Source organism: Aegilops tauschii, chromosome 7 (genome assembly GCF_002575655.3).
Source record: "Aegilops tauschii subsp. strangulata cultivar AL8/78 chromosome 7, Aet v6.0, whole genome shotgun sequence".
NCBI classification, from domain to species: Eukaryota; Viridiplantae; Streptophyta; class Magnoliopsida; order Poales; family Poaceae; genus Aegilops; species Aegilops tauschii.
The window spans coordinates 22,348,758-22,371,476 of record NC_053041.3 but is presented as its reverse complement, the minus strand read 5'-3'; positions in this window follow the sequence as shown (position 1 = coordinate 22,371,476).

Sequence of the window (22,719 nt, the reverse complement as noted above, 5' to 3'; positions counted from 1 at the left end):
ACCAGTGAGTGGGTAGCAAAAAAAAACCCAGCAACACATGCCGTCCCAGTAAACTACAGGAGGATAAAACCTCCGGGCGATGTTAGGGCAAATTTTGATGCCAGACAGTACGGTCGCCGATACGAGCAAACACTCTCGTACCAAAGACCGTCATCTCTTCTAGGCCTAGAAGGACTCTGAGAGCTGTTTGGTACAAGCTGTGGTATGAGCAGCCCCGCTTGTACTGCACCCTATTGTCTCTTCTGGACTTGGAAAACCACGGCGGAGGTATCAGTATGACCTGTGGCACGAGCTCCCGCACTCGTATTGTAGGTCGTCTATTGCTCTTTTACTTTAGCAGCTTTGCGTTGGTTAAAAAAAACCCTTTTTCTTTGGCTTGCGGTGGACTGTGGTACGACATATGGTACGAGCCCCCGCGCTCATACCATAGGCCGTCTTTTGCTATGATTTTCCAAAAAACCGCCTGATTTCTTCCAGCCAGTTTCGATTTCCTTCTAACTTCCTCCTCAAAGACAATCTTGGAATATTAGGGTTTATAATCCTTGTAAAAGCCAAGGAGGAATGTCCTTGGCTCATTGTCAATATATTCCCTTATCACTACCGTATGCCACCTTTCCACCAAACAGTAATCTACAAGATCAAGAAGGCATCATCTCTCATGGCCTCCAAGAACGCCCCATCCCTCTCCATTGTCAAGAAAGAGTCATCCCTTGCGAGCCCTTCCTCAAGCAAGATCATTTCTCTCTCGAGTGGGATCCTAAAATCTGGGAAGAACTTCGAAGGATGGGCGTCAAGGAAGAGAAGTGGGAGGAAGTGAAGCCTGAAGAAGAGAAGAAAGAGGAGTAGGAAGAAGAGAAGAAGGAAGAAAGGGAAGATGAGTATGCTCCAAACCCCTACAGGTACAATATTCAAGGATCTCTTCCTAGATCTCCTCTGGTGCTTGCACCTCATGAACGTGAGAAGGAAGCACCAACCCTTGATGAGATTTTTTTTAAAGGAGGAATACCCCCGATGAGATAAAGGAAAAGATCAACAAACTAGAGAAAGTTTCCAGAGCATGTGTTGATACAATTGGTGAAGTGATAGATGCTTATTGGATGATGAGCAAAGACCTTGAGAACAAGGTCGATGGTCTCTGTATAATAAGATCGATGCCTTTGCTGATGCCACTACTAAGCTTTCTTAGAGATTGAATTTCTAATGAAGGTGTTCTCTGAGCAGTAGAAGGAAATTTTAGGGCATCTCGCTTCAAGTGTTGCTCTCACATACACCATGGAAAAGAAGGAGGAATTAGCATCCATCGAGCCAGAGCACAACAAGGTATCAGGATCCCACCGACTTTATTGTCAGCTTGGGGGAGATTTGAGAATACCTTGTATCTTTATTATTCTGCATATTTATCTTCTTGCAAGTCAAGATTAGCTCACTTTAGTTTGCACAATAAAGCTGATATATGAAGTTATCTGTGATCAAGAAAGGAATTTTTAATTCAGTGAGTTTTGGATACTTATGGGTAGTTTCACTGCACTTCTAAGAAAAACATATTAGATGCATGATCAAGTATGCGTGTTACTGCATTTTTACCTTCTTGATAATTATAAGTCTCCACATCTTCGTGTCAATTTATTAGTGGAAGTAGAAAATTGTATGGGATAGTTTATTCTAATTTCAATTGTTCGAATGAAAATGTTGTGAGAAAATAAAAGAAAAATTCGAGACATAAGTCCGACAAAAATAACAAAGCAAGAGCAAGTGGCAAGAAAGGCGAAGCTCCCTAAACAAGAATTATTCAAGTTTTTATAATAAGCCTAATCTCATCCAGATCAAATTGGAGTCACTCCTTCATTCCATCCGTCCATCTATCTATCTGTCTATCTATCTATCTATACCTATACTAATTAGAGACCCCTAGAAATTACCACATTAATCAGAAAATAAAAGCTGTTCATATGTTGGGACCAAATTACTATAGTGTATATGAGCCTCCACATTAATCCTAGATGAAAAAACAATTTTATCCATTAATTTATTGTTTCTTAACTTCTATAAACTGTTGGATCATCAAGATCAGGTTGGAGTCACCCCTTCTTTCCAGGCCCCTAAATCTCCACGTCTAACACGTCTCCTCTCCTCGACCTCCTTCTCCGGTTGGAGTCATCTCTTCTTTCCAGGCCCCTAATCACAACGACTAACACGTCTCCTCTCCTCGATCTCCTTCCCCCACATGCCGCCGTCATGACACACCCATGACTTTTTTTCTCCATCACAACCCCGACTCTTCTAATCCAACCATCAAACCACAGCCACCCTTTTTCTAGCAAAAACTATCAACTCTCTAGGACGTGTTTGATTGATAACGAACTCGCTCTTATATTATAGGACGGAGGGAGTACTGATCAAGTCAATTCCTTTTGCCACAAAGACGGTGTGACGCAAACACATGAAGTGTTCCATAGAGTAAATAGCTATGGACCCAGCCATGTTGCTAGCACAGCCCGACCTTGTGATGCAACAAGCCAAGTTCTTTCTGGCGATCACGCACATACGGAAGCTAACTTGGTTACTTTCCGAGTGAAGCAACATTCCCTTCATCCTTTGGCCCAACACTATGGCGAGTTAAGCTGCATACATTGGGCACATATTGGGGCTCTAGTGTTGTCATAAGCCAATACAGTGTCAGACTCATTGTCTTCCTCAATGGTGATTGACGTTCTAACTGGGACGCCACCCACCAATCTTGCAGGTTTAGACTGCACTGGGGCAGTGTCTTCAATCACCATAGGAGGTACGTCTTTATGCACTTGGCATCTTCTTCAACAGTTTCCTCTTTGTCATAGGCTGATGCAGCCGGAATATCTTCAACTTGTTTTGCAGCAAGATCTTCACTATGCGGGGCATTAACTTCACCATGAGCAATCTCTTCGGTTGATGCAGCCAGTGCAACATGAGCATTCTCCTCTGGAATGCCAGCCATGGAGGACGTGGGCCTATGGCCTTTGCGAAGCCTTTTGTAACGCAGACGCGTATCATTGTCATTGACCTCCATTTCTTTAACTAGCAGAGAGGCCCGCCCGATGTGCGGGCTAGAATTTTATAAAGTATTTCCACCATTACACATTATTTTATTTCTCTACAGAAAATTGCAACCAAATGTGATGACATTCACAAATATGAGCCTTTTCCAAACATAGTTTTGACAGCATCTTTTTGTTCTCAAATAATCTAATATTATAATCCCAATTAGATATTTCAGATAATATGCTGTAATGAATAAACGTTGTTGAAGCTATTGTGTTTTACATAATATGATGTCCTTTTTTGAAGATTTAAAATATACTAATTCCTTCTTCACATGTGTCTATTCTACTGGAAAACGCAAGACGTAACGAAAAGCATAGCTAGAAACATAAACTTTGAATTGCATTTTTATGTAAAAAAAGTTCTTGTCGTATGACAGGTATTTCAGATTCCATGGCTATCCCGAAATGAATAACCCCAAAAAAATATTGTCTTCATCTTGTTGTTCTCCCTCCCTCTATGTCGGTTCCTCTAGTGTGCACGCTTCCTCTCATTTTGTCTCGCTTCTGTCTTAATTTCACTCTTTTGCAAGCTTTTTGTCCATGTCCTGTCCAAAGATAGATCTCTTGATATGTTTAATTATTGTAACATCACCATAGCTCTTCCATAATAAGGTTTGTAACTTTATGTCCGAATAATTTCAATGTAAAAGATGGCACTCTACATATTTATTGTCAGTGAACTAATATATTAGTCCATCTCCTATATCACAATAAACGAAATATAACAGTGGAGTAATTAAGGAGGTATTGAATAACATTTTTGATAGTTTATACTTCGTAGTCTCTAAGTTCGAAGTACTCTTCTTAAATCGTCACCATCTCAAAAGAAAACAAAGAGCAATAAACCACCTATGATGACATTGTACAGAAATCAGGTATAGTTGTTACTAAGTTGAGCAATTACCTGCCAAGATCTGTAGCAAAATTGTTCATTGATGTACCAATTCGCCCTGCTTTCCGAGGCCACAAGTATGACGATTGGTGGTCCAGTCATGCTAGACGAACATGGAGCTGGCCTTGCCACTTGCTGCTGTCAATTGGACTGAGCTGCGTGCAGTTCGTCCTCAACATAGCGTCCACTGAGTCTAGCATCCAACATCAACTTGCCAACATCTGTCAGATTAATTTGTAGGTAAAGGATAAAGATTCCCCAAGTCTAGTAGGAGTTCAATATAATATTGGAGAACAAAAATCCAACATACCAAAGAAGAGGAGGCTCTGAAGAGAACATCATGCTGCACAGCTAGTTTAGCTAATAGAAGCGCATGCCACAGATATTAATGCATTATAATCCATACGCAAATGACTTAAATATGTAAATCATATAACTTCTTCTAAAGACGAGTTAATTGGATTGCTATAGAGTTGGGCATCCACATATAACCTTGTCATTTGTTCAAATCCATCACATATACAAATGTGGGTGTATCAGGCCTACTATTGTTAATTATTGTTCTATGTAATTATTAGGTAATCAGATGTAAACAAAGCCCACATCATGTTCTCCTTTACGTGCGTGTGTAGATGGCTAGTGCAAAGCTAGCCTCACGTTCTAGCTAGCCTGAAGGCAATCGATCCAGCTGCATGCCTGCTTATCCAAGCAAAGTCTTTGGCACATGCGCGTATACTATCGTCTACTTACAAACACTGTGGTTTCCTTGCAAACAATGGTCCGGTCGGAACTAATGGAGCAGTACAATACATGCGTACATCGCCGGAAATAACTCGGCAAGTTGCGGCGGAAGATCAGGGCTGTGTCAAGAAATCCAACTGCCACAATCTTTTCACTTCTCAGTATGCTAGACATATTGATTAATTAAGAATAATCAATCAAGAAATTAAATTAAATTAATAGATAAGGCAAATTATTGAAGTTATCCTCGTCATGTTGATAGCCTGGAAGCAGCAAGAATACGAATTCCTGAAATTAATAACTGAGAGAGACGTACATCCTGGAAAATCATGGACGTGGCTGGCACCATAGGCTGGAACATAAAGGGGTTGAAGGTCCCTGCTCGCCCACCACGATCGGAGATCTAGCACAAAACCAAAAGAACAACAACACGTGAGATTAATTATCCTCATGCGATGGTCCATAGGGATCATATACAGAAATTGCCGGATACTTCCGTGATGGCTAATGGGAGTACAGATTACCTAGAAGTCGCTGGATCGCGAGGAAGGCCAAACTGATCATAATCTAAGATAAACCTAGGGGAGGACAACCACCTCGCTGCTGTAGCGGGACAAATTAAGGGAATTTGTGGGCTGCTACTTACCAGAGACGCCGGAGAGGAGGAGAAGTTCTGTAGAGAAGGCATCCCACAGTCTAATGTTGATGGAGGATGTAGTCGGCAGCGGCGGCACAGTCTGATGTTGATGGAGGATGTAGACGGCGGCGGCGGCACCAATGAGAGAGAGGATCGATAGGGGGAAGTGATCGTGAGTTATTGGGAGAGATGCGCAAGTGTATTTGTTTTCTTATATTGAAAAGGTATTTTTATGTAATGGTAATGGTGGGTAAATTTTCATTGATTTATGTTGTAAAAAAATTTGTCTTCATCCAACGGTTATATTTCTTTCTCTACAAATTAAGCGGACGGATCTATCTAATTATTATGGTGTTTGTAAAAAAATTTTTGTCTTCATCCAACGGTTATATTTCTTTCTCTACAAATTAAGCGGACGGATTTATCTAATTATTGTGGTGTTTTCTAGCATATTCTCTTTTTTCTGGTGAACCCATCAAGTACTTTTTATATATAAATAGATGTGCGACTCCGGTATTGTAAGCAAAGGAGTCGATGCTTCAGTAGGAGGAGTGTGGCGTAGCACTTCACCTTGAGGAGAATTGGGGTGTGCATGTTCCGAATTGTCATCAACAATGACAGGCGTTCTTGGTTCTCCAATGCTTATTACTCACTGACCTCAGGTGCAGGCGATGATACCATTTGGTTGTCAACCTGAGGAATAACCTCAGGCTCTTTCTCAACATTCTCTTCTTTGACATTGTCTTCAGCTTTGATGTTGTCAGTAGCTGGAATGTCTTCGCTCTGTTTGTCTTGAGTCTCTGTGGTAGCAGACTCATGAACAATCATCCGCCTTTCAGTATTGGCAGAGATAGGAGGAACAACTGATATGGGAGTCAGAAATATAGGCTCATCTTATTGAGGAGATGGTGCGGTTGTTTTGAGGCAGGAGGCACTGGGCTGACAAGAAGACTTTGTTGGCTTTGTCTTATACTTCTTTGGAGGAGGGAAGCACATCAGTTTGCGCAATCTTACGCTTCTTGGCTTCAGCCTCAACAGTCTTTGTCTTCTTGCTTTCAGTAGCAAGGGAAGATGCAGCAGGTTTGGGGTACGCAGAGTTGCGGGGAACACAATCTTTGGAGCCGTTTGGTTCGAGGGAGTAGGAGCAGGCTGGTTTGAAGAAATTTGATCAGACTTCTTCTTTAGCAACGATGGAGCTATTGCTGGCTGGCCTTGAGCTTTCCTCTTCAAGAACTCATTGTGCGCCTTGACAACTTTCTCAACATTCATCTTCAAATGGTTTCGAGCGCCTTTGACTTCCCCACCGTGCTGCTTGAACTCAGTCTTCAGATCAGACAACATTTGTTTATAGCCCTTAACGGAGGGTTGAAATTCGCACAGTAGAGACTATAATGTCATTAATACAAGAGCATATGCCCAATTGCCCATAATGTGCTAAGTATATCACCAGTAACGAGTATAATAAAACAACTATGCTACAGACTAATTCCACATGTTTTGTCAATCCAAGGAAAACAATATGGCATCTAGAACTTCAACATACAAACATGCCAGTTGCTGTAAAAAACCATGCCAGCTTACCCGACCTTGGCACCGTCACAAATTAAGCGCGTCCTTCTTCTAGAAGAAATCTCTATTGTGTTTATGGAGCTGGATGAAATCATAATACATTACACACAAAATATTTTTTTTGGAAATGGAGGCGTACCCCAGGCCTCTGCATCATAATGATGCATGCAGCCATCTTATTAAAAAATCCACGAAGTAGCACAAAGTCATAAAAGTATTACAGCTCGCAAGCGGAGCGAAACAAATGAAAAAGGAAAAGTACATGCTGACAATCACAACCGGTACGGCAATAAGAAGGATAAGCTCCCTAGACTCCTATCCTGTTATGCGACCACCATCCGAACCGGTTGAATATAGCCCGTGCTACCATCTCCCACTAGTTGCACCCAGTAACCAAAGGCTCCCTGGAGTCCATAGGAGTGAGTACGGACCACATACAGATCCATGCAGTAGCTCTGAAGATGACCTGCAAGAAAGTCAAAGTGTGTTGTCTGTTAAAAATCAAATCATTCCTACAGTTCCATATAGCCCACAGAAGCGCACATATTCCAATCCGAATATGAGCCGCAGTACTATGCTCAACCCCAGCTAACCACGTTCCAAACAACGACTCAATGTCAACTGGAGGATTAATGTTGAAGGCTATATGAATCGTTCTCCAAAGCAATTTGGCGAGTGGGCATTCAAGGAATAAATGTTGTATTGTTTCATCATGATCATAAAAACAATAACATGAACTACCTACCCATCGCCTCTTGATTAAGTTGTCCTTGGTGAGTATTACTTGCTTGTGGATGAACCACATAAAAATTTTAATACGCAAGGGAACCTTAACCTTCCAAATATGCAACGATCTTGAGATTAGGCTAGAATTAATCAAATCCATATAGAAAGATTTCACCGTAAATACCCCATTTTTTAGCTAATTTCCATTGCGTCGAATCCGGCTGGTCGGAGAGTTGAACATCTATCAATCTCCGAACCAAGTGCATCCAGACAGTCCATCGCTCACCAACTAACGCACGTCTGAACTGAATATTCAAGGGGATCGTTTGGAAAACTGTGCCTATGTAATCCTCCTTATGTTGCACAATGTTATAAAGGGTGGGATATTGTACGGCCAGGGGTGTCTCTCCTAACCACGTATCCTCCCAAAATCTTGTTGATATCCCATTGCCAACTAAGAATTTGACCCTACGAAAGAACAAGTCCTTCGTTCTCATAAGCCCCTTCCAGAATGGCGAGTCAGTTGGTCTCATGGTAACCTGAGCGAGCGTTTTCGACTGTAAATACTTATTGCGCAAAATCCGTGCCCACATGCCCTCCGGCTCTATCTCTAACCTGTAGAGCCATTTGCTCATAAGGCATTTATTTTTGATTTCTAAGTTCTCAATATCGAGACCCCCTGGTCTTTTGGTCGGCAAAGGATATCCCATCGCGCGAGATGATATTTCCTATTGGCCTCATCTGACTGCCAGAAGAACCGAGATCGGAAGAAATCAAGTCGCTTCCATACCCCTTTCAGAATTTCGAAGAATGATAGTAGGAACATCGACATACTAGTCAGTACCGAGTTAATCAGCACTAGCCGACCTCCATATGACATAAGCTTGCCCTTCCAGCAGCTAAGCTTTTTTTCAATTCGATCTTTGATACACTTCCATTCTTTATTGGATAACTTACGGTGATGAATCGGTATGCCCAAATAACTAAATGATAAAGAACCTAATTCACACCCGAACAGTTGTCTATATGTGTCTTGCTCGTCTTTGGCCTTCCCAAAGCAGAACAACTCGCTCTTGTGAAAGTTTATCTTTAAACCAGACAATTGTTCGATGAGACATAATATAAGTTTCATATTGCGCGCCTTAGCAATGTCATGTTCCACGAATAAGATAGTATCGTCGGCGTACTGTAAGATGGATACTCCTCCATCGACCAGATGAAGAACTAACCCCTCCACTTGACCATGCTGCTTGGCCCTGCCAATAAGAATGGCCAACATATCGGCCACTATATTAAACAAGAGAGGAGACATGGAATCCCCTTGTCTCAAACCCTTGTGTGTCTGAAAGTAATGACCGATATCATCGTTAACCTTGATTCCAACACTACCCTTCTGGACTTGAGAACACACTTGGTTCCGCCAGGCCTCACTAAATCCTTTCTTGCGAATTGCATGCTGAAGGAAAGGCCACTTAACTTTATCATATGCCTTCTCAAAATCCACTTTGAAGATAATCCCATCTAGCTTCTTCGAATGAATTTCATGTAGCGTTTCATGCAAAACGACCACCCTTCAAGTATGTGTCGCCCTGGCATGAACACTGTCTGGCTCTGTTGTACCACTGAATGAGCAATCTATGTCAATCTATTAGTACCCACCTTTGTGAAAATTTTGAAACTTACATTGAGAAGACATATGGGCCTGAATTGTTCGATCCGAACTGCCTCTTCTTTCTTTGGCAATAGCGTAATCATACCAAAGTTAAGATGAAACATCTCTAAATGACCGTTAAAGAAATCATGAAACATAGGCATAAGATCATCCTTAATAATATGCCAACATTTTTTACAGAATTCAACTGGAAACCCATCTGGTCCCGGTGCTTTATTCGGTTTCATTTGTGAGATTGCATCCAGAACCTTTTTCTCAGTAAATGGTGCAGATAGAATATGATTTTCCTCTACCTGGAGCTAAGGGATATCTCCAATAACAGATTCATCTAGGGCCACCGTGCTTGCTTCCGGAGGCCCAAAAAGTTGTTTATAATAATTAGAGATATAAGCTTTCAGATTCTCATGCCCCATAATTGTCCCCTCGTCCTGTTCAAGCTGTATGATTTTCTTCTTCCTATGTTTACCATTCGCAATCATATGTAAGAATTGTGTATTGTCATCCCCTTGGACAACCTTAAGTAGTTTAGCACACAATGCCCACTTGAGCTCCTCTTCTCTAAGAAGAGCTCGTAAGCCTTGCTCAACTTCGGACTTGGAGCTTTGCTCATTAACCGTAAGAAGGTTCGTTTCAGCTTTTAAATCTAGCGCTTCAATTAATTGAGTGAGTCACTCTTTTCTTGTTTGTAAATCCCACTCTTGTTTCTGGCCCAACCTCGCAAAAACTGTCTAAGATGTCTGATTTTGTTTTGCCATCTCTCAATGCTAGTTCTTCCACTAACAGGCTTTGCCCATTCGCGTGCAATGATCTCCAAGAAGTTTTCTTTCTCGAACCAACCTAGTTCTTAAGAGAAAGCATTCATGTTCACAACATGTGTAGCCTCTCCCGAGTATACAATAAGTGGTGTGTGGTCTGAGATCGCTCTCTGCATTGCATGAACCGACACCAGTGGGTACTTTTGTTCCCATTCCACACTAGCGAGTACCCTATCCAACTTCTCATAAGTCGGAGTGGGCAACGAATTGGCCCAATTAAATTGTCTTCCGGTGAGCTCAATTTCTCTCAAATTAAGACTCTCGATAATCATGTTAAACATCATAGACCAACATCCATCAAAATTTTCATTGTTCTTTTCATCTCTCCTCCAAATTATATTAAAATCCCCACCGACTAGGATTGGTAGAGTTTCATCTCCATAGATCCGTACCAAGTCGGCTAAAAAATCTGTTTTGAGTTCAGGTTGTGCTGCCCCATATACAGCCACGAGAGACCATCGGAAACCATCCAATTTTGATCTCACCAGAAACTTGACCGCAAAATCTTCCCGAACCACGTTAATCACCTCAAGTGTTTCACACTGAACCCCTAGTAATATCCCACCAGATCTTCCTCTAGGAGGTAACCAATCAAAATCAATTCCACCGGATAAAGTTCCAAGGAACTGTGAGCTAAATTTATCTCGTCGTGTTTCCAATAGCGCAATAAAATCTAATTGTTGCTCTATCGTTGTTTCAGCCAAGAACCTTCGTTTAGCCAAGTTAGCTAGACCTCTGCTATTCCAAAAGATTCCTTTCATAAGTCATCATGGAATTTTTTCTTAAGCTTAACCCTAGCACTTCTACGAACCGCCGAAGTAGGATAAATTTTCTGTTTCCAGGGTCGCTTGGGTTTCTCCCCATCACCCTTCGGGAACGTAGGATCGGCAGAACATGAGACAGTGCCCTCCATCATTAGAGGCTCTACAGTATCCATAGTCTCCAACCCCTCCTCATCTTCGTCGTCCGCACTAGGCAAGAGATTATTACATATGTTTTCAAGAGCAACCATTCCTAAATTCTTCATATCATCGTCATTCATAGGTTTGACTGATGCAAGATTTCGAATTATTTCTGAAGCCCGCTCCACTTCTAAGTCTAAAAGATCATTTACGGATTTCGCAACCTCCTTCTCTTTTGAACCCAAAGATATACCTAAGTCATTTGCCTTATCAACAATTTCATGCTCGGTGAAATGCATAATTGACCAACTCTTATCGAACGACATACCTGTAGTTGCCTCGACATCTCGAAGCATGGCCGCCTCTTGGCGCATGCTAGCTGCAGGTCATCTGCATCCGGCTGTCCCTGGATCCGGTTGCTGACACGCCTGCCAGCCGCCACCGGATCCGTTATCCCACCGAAAGCGGTAAGCTCCTCCACCGTCCTCTCCCGAGGCGCATGCACCCGACTCCCACACCCTTCCCTTAGTGCCGGTGAAGAAGGGTAAGGCGCGGTCAAGCGGGTATCGCCAATGGTAGTAATGGGGGAAGGAGACCGTGGAGCCACCTGCTCGATAGTCCCACTCCCCCCCTCACCATCAGCACGGCATGGCCCCCGTCTGTGCTGCTCGGCTAAGTCCCGCGAAGAGGAGAAGCCACGGACCTCCTGCCTGCGCCCCTCCCCCAGCTTGCTCGGAACCGCCGGAGGAGAAAGGGCTCCGCGGACCTTCTGTCCGGGCCCCTCCCCAGAGAAGCTCGAGGCCATCGCGGGTGGGCGGGCACTGTGGGCCTCCTGCCCATGCCCCCCACTCGCGGTCAGCATACCAGTGCCATCCGAACCAACGGTCATTGAGACCATCAGAGCACTCGTCCCCACCGTGACCAAGCCAACGTCAGAAAGTGTGTGTTGTGCCTCCTGAGCGGCCGGCTCTGTGATAACCATCGCCTCTCTCGGCGTGACCTTCAGCCTGGAGTCCACCCGCTGAGAAGAGAGAACCGTCGGCGACTCACAGTCAGGGAGCATTACTGGTGGTAACTCAAGTTCTGCCGGATCGTCCGCCTCTACTCGGTTGCTCCATAACCGACTAGGCACTGGTCTCGGTCCAAAAGTACCAAACCAAAGTGTGTTCATCGGAGTTGTGGACGGTGGCTGATACGTCTCCAACGTATCTATAATTTTTGTTTGTTCCATGCTATTATATATTCTGTTTTGGATGTTTAATGGGCTTTATTATGCACTTTTATATTATTTTTGGGACTAACCTATTAACCTAGAGCCCAATGCCAGTTTCTGTTTTTTCCTTGTTTTTGAGTATCGCAGAAAAAGAAAACCAAACGTAGTCCAATTGACCTGAAATTTGATGGAGATTATTTTTGAACCAGAAGAAGCCCACGGAGTATCGGAGATGGGCCAGAAGAGTCCCGAGACACCCACGAGGGTGGGGGGCGCGCCCTACCCCCTGGGCGCGCCCCCTACCTCGTGGCCGCCTCGGAGACCCCCCTGAGTTGTTCCGATGCCAAAACCTCTTCTATATATAGAAAACCTCAGAACATAACCTAGATCGGGAGTTCCGCCGACGCAAGCCTCTGTAGCCACCGAAAACCAATCTAGACCCGTTCCGGCACCCTGCTGGAGGGGGGAATCCCTCTCCGGTGGCCATCTTCATCATACTGACGCTCTCCATGATGAGGAGGGAGTAGTTCACCCTCGGGGCTGAGGGTATGTACCAGTAGCTATGTGTTAGATCTCTCTCTCTCTCTCGTGTTCTTGATTTGGCATGATCTTGATGTATCGCGAGCTTTGCTATTATAGTTGGATCCTATGATGTTTCTCCCCCTCTACTCTCTTGTAATGGATTGAGTGTTCCCTTCGAAGTTATCTTATCGGATTGAGTCTATAAGGATTTGAGAACACTTGATGTATGTCTTGCATGTGCTTATCCGTGGTGACAATGGGATATTCACGTGATCTACTTGATGTATGTTTTGGTGATCAACTTGCGGGTTCCATAACATTGTGAACTTATGCATAGGGGTTGGCACACGTTTTCGTATGGACTCTCCGGTAGAAACTTTGGGGCACTCTTTGAAGTTCTATGTGTTGGTTGAATAGATGAATCTGAGATTGTGTGATGCATATCGTATAATCATATCCACGGATACTTGAGGTGACATTGGAGTATCTAGGTGACATTAGGGTTTTGGTTAATTTCTGTCTTAAGGTGTTATTCTAGTATGAACTCTATGATAGATCGAACGAAAATAATAGCTTCGTGTTATTTTACTATGGACTCTTGAATAGATCGATTAGAAAGAATAACTTTGAGGTGGTTTCGTACCCTACAATAATCTCTTCGTTTGTTCTCCGCTATTAGTGACTTTGGAGTGACTCTTTGTTGCATGTTGAGGGATAGTTATATGATCCAATTATGTTATTATTGTTGAGAGAACTTGCACTAGTGAAAGTATGAACCCTAGGCCTTGTTTCCTAGCATTGCAATACCGTTTACGCTCACTTTTACCACTTGTTACCTTGCTGTTTTTATATTTTCAGATTACAAAAACCTATATCTACCATCCATATTGCACTTGTATCACCGTCTCTTTGCCGAACTAGTGCACCTATACAATTTACCATTGTATTGGGTGTGTTGGGGACACAAGAGACTCTTTGTTATTTGGTTGCAGGGTTGTTTGAGAGAGACCATCTTCAACCTACGCCTCCCACGGATTGATAAACCTTAGGTCATCCACTTGAGGGAAATTTGCTACTGTCCTACAAACCTCCGCACTTGGAGGCCCAACAACGTCTACAAGAAGAAGGTTGCGTAGTAGTCATCAAGCTCTTTTCTGGCGCCGTTGCCGGGGAGGTGAGTGCTTGAAGGTATATATTTAGATCTTGCAATCTTATCTTTTTGTTTCTTGTTTTATCACTAGTTTAGTCTATAAAAGGAAACTACAAAAAAATGGAATTAAGGTTGCCTCATATGCTTCATCTTTTTAATATCTTTCGTGAAAATGATGGGAAGGAAAATTGTGCTCAAGTACTAGAAGAAGAATTACATAGAATGCTTGGCATAAAATATGCGAATGATGAGCATGATTGCAATGTTGTTAGTATGAATTCTTTGAATACCCATGATGCTAATGATATGCAAAGCCACAACCTTGGGGATGCTATGTTTGATGAAGATGATATGTTTAGTCCCCCAATGCAAGTTTTGATGAGCAAATTTATTATGATGAAAGCATGCCTCCTATTTATGATGATTATTGTGATGACATGTATGCTATAAAGAATAATGATAACCATGAAACTTGTCATCATGATTTTAGTTTTCAATTGGATTATGCCTCACATGATAATTATTTTGTTGAGTTTGCTCCCACTATTATTCATGAGAAGAAATTTGCTTATGTGGAGAGTAACAAAAATTCTATGCTTGTGGCTCATGAAAAGAATGCTTTATGTGATAGTTATATTGTTGAATTCATTCATGATGCTACTTAAAATTATTATGAGGGAGGAATTTATGATTGTAGGAATTGCAATAATACCAAGTTTCCTATCTATGTTCTTAAAGTTTTGCAGTTATGCTTGTTTTGCCTTCCTACGCTAGTTGATTATTGTTCCCATAAGTTGTTTGCTCACAAAATCCCTATGCATAGGAAGTGGCTTAGACTTAAGTGTGCTAGTCATATTCTTCATGATGCTCTCTTTATGTTTCAATTCTTATCTTTTATGTGAGCATCATTGAAATCATCATGCCTAGCTAGGGGCGCTAAACGTTAGTGCTTGTTGGGAGACAACCCAATTTTATTTTTGTTCTTTGATTTTTGCTCCTGTTTAGTAATAAATAATTCATCTAGCCTCTGGTTAGATGTGGTTTTATGTTTTAATTAGTGTTTGTGCCAAGTAGAACCTTTGGGAAGACTTGGTTGAAGTCTATGTGATCTTGCTGTAAAAAAACAGAAACTTTTGCGCTCACGAGATTAGCTGCCATTTTTTACTGGAGAGTGCTTTTAGGTTGATTATTTTTGCACATGATTAATAGACAAATTCCTCAGGTCCACAATTTTATTTCGGAATTTTTGGAGTTACAGAAGTATTCGAATGATACAGATTACTACAGACTGTTCTGTTTTTGACAGATTCTGTTTTCTAGGTGTTGTTTGCTTATTTTGATGAATCTATGAGTAGTATCGGAGGGTATGAACCATAGAGAAGTTGGAATACAGTATATATTACACCAATATTAATTTAGAATGAGTTCACAATAGTACCTAAGTGGTGATTTATTTTCTTATACTAACGGAGCTTACGAGTATTCTGTTAAGTTTTGTGTTGTGAAGTTTTCAAGTTTTGGGTAAAGATTCGATGGACTATGGAATAAGGAGTGGCAAGAGCCTAAGCTTGGGGATGCCCAAGGCACCTCAAGGTAAAATTCAAGGACCACCAAAAGCCTAAGCTTGGGGATGCCCCGGAAGGCATCCCCTCTTTCGTCTTCGTTCATCGGTAACTTTACTTGGAGATATATTTTTATTCACCACATGATATGTGTTTTGCTTGGAGCGTCATGTTATTTTCTTTTGTTTTGCTTGCTGTTTGAATAAAATACCAAGATATGAAATTCTTAAATGTTAGAGAGTCTTCACATAGTTACATAATTATACTACTACTCATTGATCTTCACTTATATCTTTCGGAGTAGTTTGTCGGTTGCTCCAGTGCTTCACTTATATCTTTTTAGAGCACGGCGGTGGTTTTATCTTGAAGAAATAGATGAAATCTCATGCTTCACTTATATTATTTTGAGAGTCTTTAGAACAGCATGGTAATTTTCTTTGGTTATGAATTTAGTCCTAATATGATGGGCATCCAAGAGGGATATAATAAAAACTTTCATATAAAGTGCATTGAATACTATGAGAAGTTTGATTCCTTATGATTGTTTTGAGATATGAGGATGGTAATATTAGAGTAATGCTAGTGGAGTAATTGTGAATTTGAGAGATACTTGTTTAAAGTTTGTGATTCCCGTAGCATGCACGTATGGTGAACCGTTATGTGATGAAGTCGGAGCATGATTTATTTATTGATTGTCTTCCTTTGTGTGGAGGTCGGGATCGCGCGATGGTTAACTCCTACCAACCCTTCCCGTAGGAGCATGCACGTAGTACTTTGTTTCAATGACTAATAGATTTTTGCAATAAGTATGTGAGTTCTCTATGACTAATGTTGAGTCCATGGATTATACGCACTCTCACCCTTCCACCATTGCTAGCCTCTCTTGTGCCGCGCAACTCTCGCCGGTACCATAAACCCAACATATACCTTCCTCAAAACAGCCACCATACCTACCTATTATGGCATTTCCATAGCCATTCCGAGATATATTGCCATGCAACTTTCCACCATTCCGTTTTTATGACACGCTTCATCATTGTCATATTGCTTTGCATAATCATGTAGTTGACATCGTATTTGTGGCAAAGCCACCTTTCATGATTCTTTCATACATGTCACTCTTGATTCATTGCACATCCTGGTACACTGCCGGAGGCATTCATATAGAGTCATATTTTGTTCTAAGTATCGAGTTGTAATTCTTGAGTTGTAAGTAAATAAAAGTGTGATGATCATCATTAGAGCATTGTCCTAGTGAGGAAAGGATGATGGAGACTATGATTCCCCCACAAGTCAGGATGAGAGTCCGGACGAACATTTTTTTTAAAAAGAGGCCAAAAAAGGAGAAGGCCCAAAAAAATGAGAGAAAAAGAGAGAAGGGGCAATGCTACTATCCTTTTACCACACTTGTGCTTCAAAGTAGCACCATGATCTTCATGATAGAGAGTCTCCTATGTTGTCACTTTCATATACTAGTGGGAATTTTTCATTATAGAACTTGGCTTGTATATTCCAATGATGGGCTTCCTCAAATTGCCCTAGGTCTTCGTGAGCAAGCGAGTTGGATGCACACCCACTTAGTTTCTTTTTGAGCTTTCATAAACTTATAGCTCTAGTGCATCCGTTGCATGGCAATCCCTACTCACTCACATTGATATCTATTGATGGGAATCTCCATAGCCCGTTGATACGCCTAGTTGATGTGAGACTATCTTCTCCTTTTTGTCTTCTCCACAACCACCGTTCTATTCCACATATAGTGCTATGTCCATGGCTCACGCTCATGTATTGCGTGAAGATTGAAAAGGTTTGAGAACATTAAAAGTATGAAACAATTGCTTGGCTTGTCATCGGGGTTGTGCATGATTAAATAGTTCTTGTGATGAAGATAGAGCATAGCAAGACTATATGATTTTGTAGGGATAACTTTCTTTGGCCATGTTATTTTGAGAAGTCATGATTGCTTTGTTAGTATGCTCGAAGTATTATTATTTTTATGTCAATGTTAAACTTTTATCTTGAATCTTTCGGATCTGAACATTCATGCCACAATAAAGAAAATTACATTTAGAAATATGTTAGGAAGCATTCCACATCAAAAATTCTGTTTTTATCATTTACCTACTCGAGGACGAGCAGGAATTAAGCTTGGGGATGCTTGATACGTCTCCAACGTATCTATAATTTTTGATTGTTCCATGCTATTATATATTCTATTTTGGATGTTTAATGGGCTTTATTATGCACTTTTACATTATTTTTGGGACTAACCTATTAACCTAGAGCCCAGTGCCAGTTTCTGTTTTTCCTTGTTTTTGAGTATCGCAGAAAAGGAAAACCGAACGGAGTCCAATTGACCTGAAATTTTACGGAGATTATTTTTAGACCAGAAGAGGCCCACAGAGTATTGGAGATGGGCCAAAAGAGTCCCAAGGCACCCACAAGGGTGGGGGGCGCGCCCTACCCCCCTGGGAGCGCCCCCCCTACCTCGTGGCCACCTCGGAGACCCCCTGACTTGTTCCCGACGCCAAAACCTCTTATATATACAGAAAACCCCAGAACATAACCTAGATCGGGAGTTCCGCCGCCGCAAGCCTCTGTAGCCACCGAAAACCAATCTAGACCCGTTCCGGCACCCTGCCGGAGGGGGGAATCCCTCTCCGGTGGCCATCTTCATCATCCCGGCGCTCTCCATGATGAGGAGGGAGTAGTTCACCCTCGGGGCTGAGGGTATGTACCAGTAGCTATGTGTTTGATCTCTCTCTCTCTCGTGTTCTTGATTTGGCATGATCTTGTTGTATCGCGAGCTTTGCTATTATAGTTGGATCCTATGATGTTTCTCCCCCTCTACTCTCTTGTAATGGATTGAGTTTTCCCTTCGAAGTTATCTTATCGGATTGAGTCTTTAAGGATTTGAGAACACTTGATGTATGTCTTGCATGTGCTTATCCGTGGTGACAATGGGATATTCACGTGATCTACATGTTGTATGTTTTGGTGATCAACTTGCGGGTTCCGTAACATTGTGAACTTATGCATAGGGGTTGGCACACGTTTTCGTCTTGACTCTCCGATAGAAACTTTGGGGCACTCTTTGAAGTTCTGTGTGTTGGTTGAATAGATGAATCTGAGATTGTGTGATGCATATCGTATAATCATACCCATGGATACTTGAGGTGACATTGGAGTATCTAGGTGACATTAGGGTTTTGGTTGATTTCTGTCTTAAGGTGTTATTCTAGTACGAACTATATGATAGATCGAACGAAAAGAATAGCTTCGTGTTATTTTACTACGGACTCTTGAATAGATCGATTAGAAAGAATAACTTTGAGGTGGTTTCGTACCCTACAATAATCTCTTCGTTTGTTCTCCGCTATTAGTGACTTTGGAGTGACTCTTTGTTGCATGTTGAGGGATAGTTATATGATCCAATTATGTTATTATTGTTGAGAGAACTTGCACTAGTGAAAGTATGAACCCTACGCCTTGTTTCCTAGCATTGCAATACCGTTTACACTCACTTTTACCACTTGTTACCTTGCCGTTTTTATTTTTTCAGATTACAAAAACCTATATCTACCATCCATATTGCACTTGTATCACCATCTCTTCGCCGAATTAGTGCACCTATACAATTTACCATTGTATTGGGTGTGTTGGGGACACAAGAGACTCTTTGTTATTTGGTTGCAGGGTTGTTTGAGAGAGACCATCTTCAACCTACGCCTCCCACGGATTGATAAACCTTAGGTCATCCACTTGAGGGAAATTTGCTACTGTCCTACAAACCTCTACACTTGGAGGCCCAACAACTTCTACATGAAGAAGGTTGCGTAGTAGACATCAGTGGCGCCTCCTTGGCAGACATATCCGTCTTATCCGGTTCCGAATTCGGCCCCTTGATTCCTGTGGCGTATTCTCGGGCCCCTTATCCTGATTCCCAGGGGCTCCGTCTCCCTCAGTTGTGTCCATATCCTGATGCTCATCCCCCTCCTGAGAAATTGGTGTGTCCTCAATCTCGATCTCTAGGACGTATGTGACTCTGGCATGTGCCCACTTGACTACATCCGACACAAACTCAACGCTAACTACACTGACAAGTAACCTCGCGGCTCCCTGTGCATGAGTGAAAGGCATGTCAACCTGTTGCGTCTTGCCAATAAAAGATCCCAAGCTGCAAGCTACCACAAAGTGGTTAATCGGTTTGGGTGGTGCGCCATAGAACCGTACCCATACCTTCTCTAAAGGTATACCCTCTGGTTGTTGCTGCTTCCACTCATCGAAAGCCATGATAATGTTGGTACTCGGAACTCTGCACATAACCCACTTAAGAATATGTAATTGATCCTCTTTAGTGGGAAAATCCACCTTGTAAGTCTGTGATATGTCTCCAACGTATCTATAATTTATGATTGTTCCATGCTATATTATATTCTGTTTTCGACATTAATGGGCTTTATTATACACTTTTATATTATTTTTGGGACTAATCTATTAACCGGAGGCCTAGCCCAGAATTGCTGTTTTTTTTGCCTATTTCAGAGTTTCGTAGAAAAAGAATATCAAACGGAGTCCAAACGGAATGAAACCTTCGGGAACGTGATTTTCGGAACGAACGTGATCCAGAGGACTTGGACCCTACGTCAAGACATCAACCAGGAAGGCACGAGGTAGGGGGACGCGCCTACCCCCCTGGGTGCGCCCTCCACCCTCGTGGGCCCCACGTTGCTCCACCGACGTACTTCTTCGTCCTATATATACCTACGTACCCCCAAACTACCAGTACGGAGCCAAAAACCTAATTCCACCGCCGCAACCTTCTGTACCCGTGAGATCCCATCTTGGGGCCTTTTCCGGGAGCTCCGCCGGAGGGGGCATCGATCACGGAGGGCTTCTACATCAACACCATAGCCTCTCCGATGATGTGTGAGTAGTTTACCTCAGACCTTCGGGTCCATAGTTATTAGCAAGATGGCTTCTTCTCTCTCTTTGGATCTCAATATAAAGTTCTCCACGATTCTCGTGGAGATCTATTCGATGTAATCTTCTTTTGCGGTGTGTTTGTTGAGACCGATGAATTGTGGGTTTATGATCAAGTTTATCTATGAACAATATTTGAATCTTCTCTGAATTCTTTTATGTATGATTGGTTATCTTTGCAAGTCTCTTCGAATTATCAGTTTGGTTTGGCCTACTAGATTGATCTTTCTTGCAATGGGAGAAGTGTTTAGCTTTGGGTTCAATCTTGCGGTGTCCTTTCCTAGTGACAGTAGGGGTAGCAAGGCACGTATTGTATTGTTGCCATCGAGGATAACAAGATGGGGTTTATATCATATTGCATGAGTTTATCCCTCTACATCATGTCATCTTACTTAAAGCGTTACTCTGTCGGCATGAGTCGGTCTACTTGTCGCGGACGTGATGCCTATATACATGATCATACCTAGATATTCTCATAACTATGCTCAATTATGTCAATTGCTCAACAGTAATTTGTTCACCCACCGTAATAATTATGCTCTCGAGAGAAGCCACTAGTGAAACCTATGGCCCCCGGGTCTATCTTCCATCATATTAATCTTCCAACACTTAGCTATTTTTATTCCCTTTTATTTTACTTTGCATCTTTATCATAAAAATACCAAAAATATTATCTTATCATATCTATCAGATCTCACTCTCGTAAGTGACCGTGAAGGGATTGACAACCCCTTTATTGCGTTGGTTGCGAGGATTTATTTGTTTGTGTAGGTGCGAGGGACTCGTGCGTGGCCTCCTACTGGATTGATACCTTGGTTCTCAAAAACTGAGGGAAATACTTACATCGCTTTACTGCATCACCCTTTCCTCTTCAAGGGAAAACCAACGCAGTGCTCAAGAGGTAGCAAGAAGGATTTCTGGCACCGTTGCCGGGGAGGCTTACGCAAGGTCAAGTCAAGATTTGGACTCCCGACAACGAGCCATTTCTTGCGCCGTTGCCGGGGAGTCTACGCAAAATTCAACATACCAAGTACCCATCACAAACCCTTATCTCCCACATTACATTATTTGCCATTTGCCTCTCGTTTTCCTCTCCCCCACTTCACCCTTGCCGTTTTATTTGCCCTCTCTTTCTCGTTCGCTTTCTTTTTGCTCCTCGCACCTTCTGCCGTTATGTCTGAAATTGGGGAAATTATTGTCGATATGGACAATAATAATAAAATGGAAAATTCTGATGCTCTTGCTGAAGAACCCCCTATCTTACATACAAAAAAATTCCGAATTGGTAGTGGTAATATTATTGGAAAAGGAGTTATCCAAGGTTTCTTTACTTGTGCCGGTGCTTTGCCTTCTATGGGTAGTTATATTCTTCGTAGAACTAGTAGTCTTGCGGACGCTATCGCCGTGCTTGTGGTTGAACTTGAAAGACAATTTATGCACATGCATCCTTGCATACAAAGGATTTTCTATGAATTTTCTAATATTGAGCATTCTTCTGTTAAGCGTGCCACTACTATTTTCTTGGCTAATGAATTCAGATTTATAATAAAAGAGGCCAAAGAAATCTTTGCGCACTATAGGGTGGACGCCGGCCGTCCTCCCATAGAGGCAATCCTCTTTGTTCAAGAGGAAATAATGCATTTTCAATCTCTAGACTATGTTGCTTTTAATGAAAACCTTAGAAAAAAGGTTCCTACCAATGTTCTAGTTGATAGAATTTCTGAACTTAATAATGATTTTGCTATTCGAAATAATGAGCTAGGATATTCTCTCGAGTATAGGCTTACAAAGTTCTGTCAAAAGAATGCTTATAATAATGAATTGGTTGTGCAATACGAAGGGCCGAAGGAGGAACCTATACCTCCCAAAGTTGATCTTGGGGACTTTTGTCCCATTAAATTTAGCCCTTTTGATTACTTTTGCTTGCCTCAAAGAAAACTTCTTGCTGAACGTAGAGAATATGAAATGAGTTTTAATGATCTATCCTATTATTATGGCGATACCTAGATCTATCCTCGCTTTTATGCCTAGCTAGGGGCGTTAAACGATTGCGCTTGTTGGGAGGCAACCCAATTTTATTTTAGTTTTTTTGCTTGTTGCTTCTGTTTAGGAATAAATATTTGATCTAGCCTCTGGTTAGATTTGTTTTTATGTTTTAATTAGTGTTTGTGCCAAGTTAAACCTATAGGATCTTCTTGGATGATAGTTATTTGATCTTGCTGAAAGTTCCAGAAACTTTCTGTTCACGAAAATAA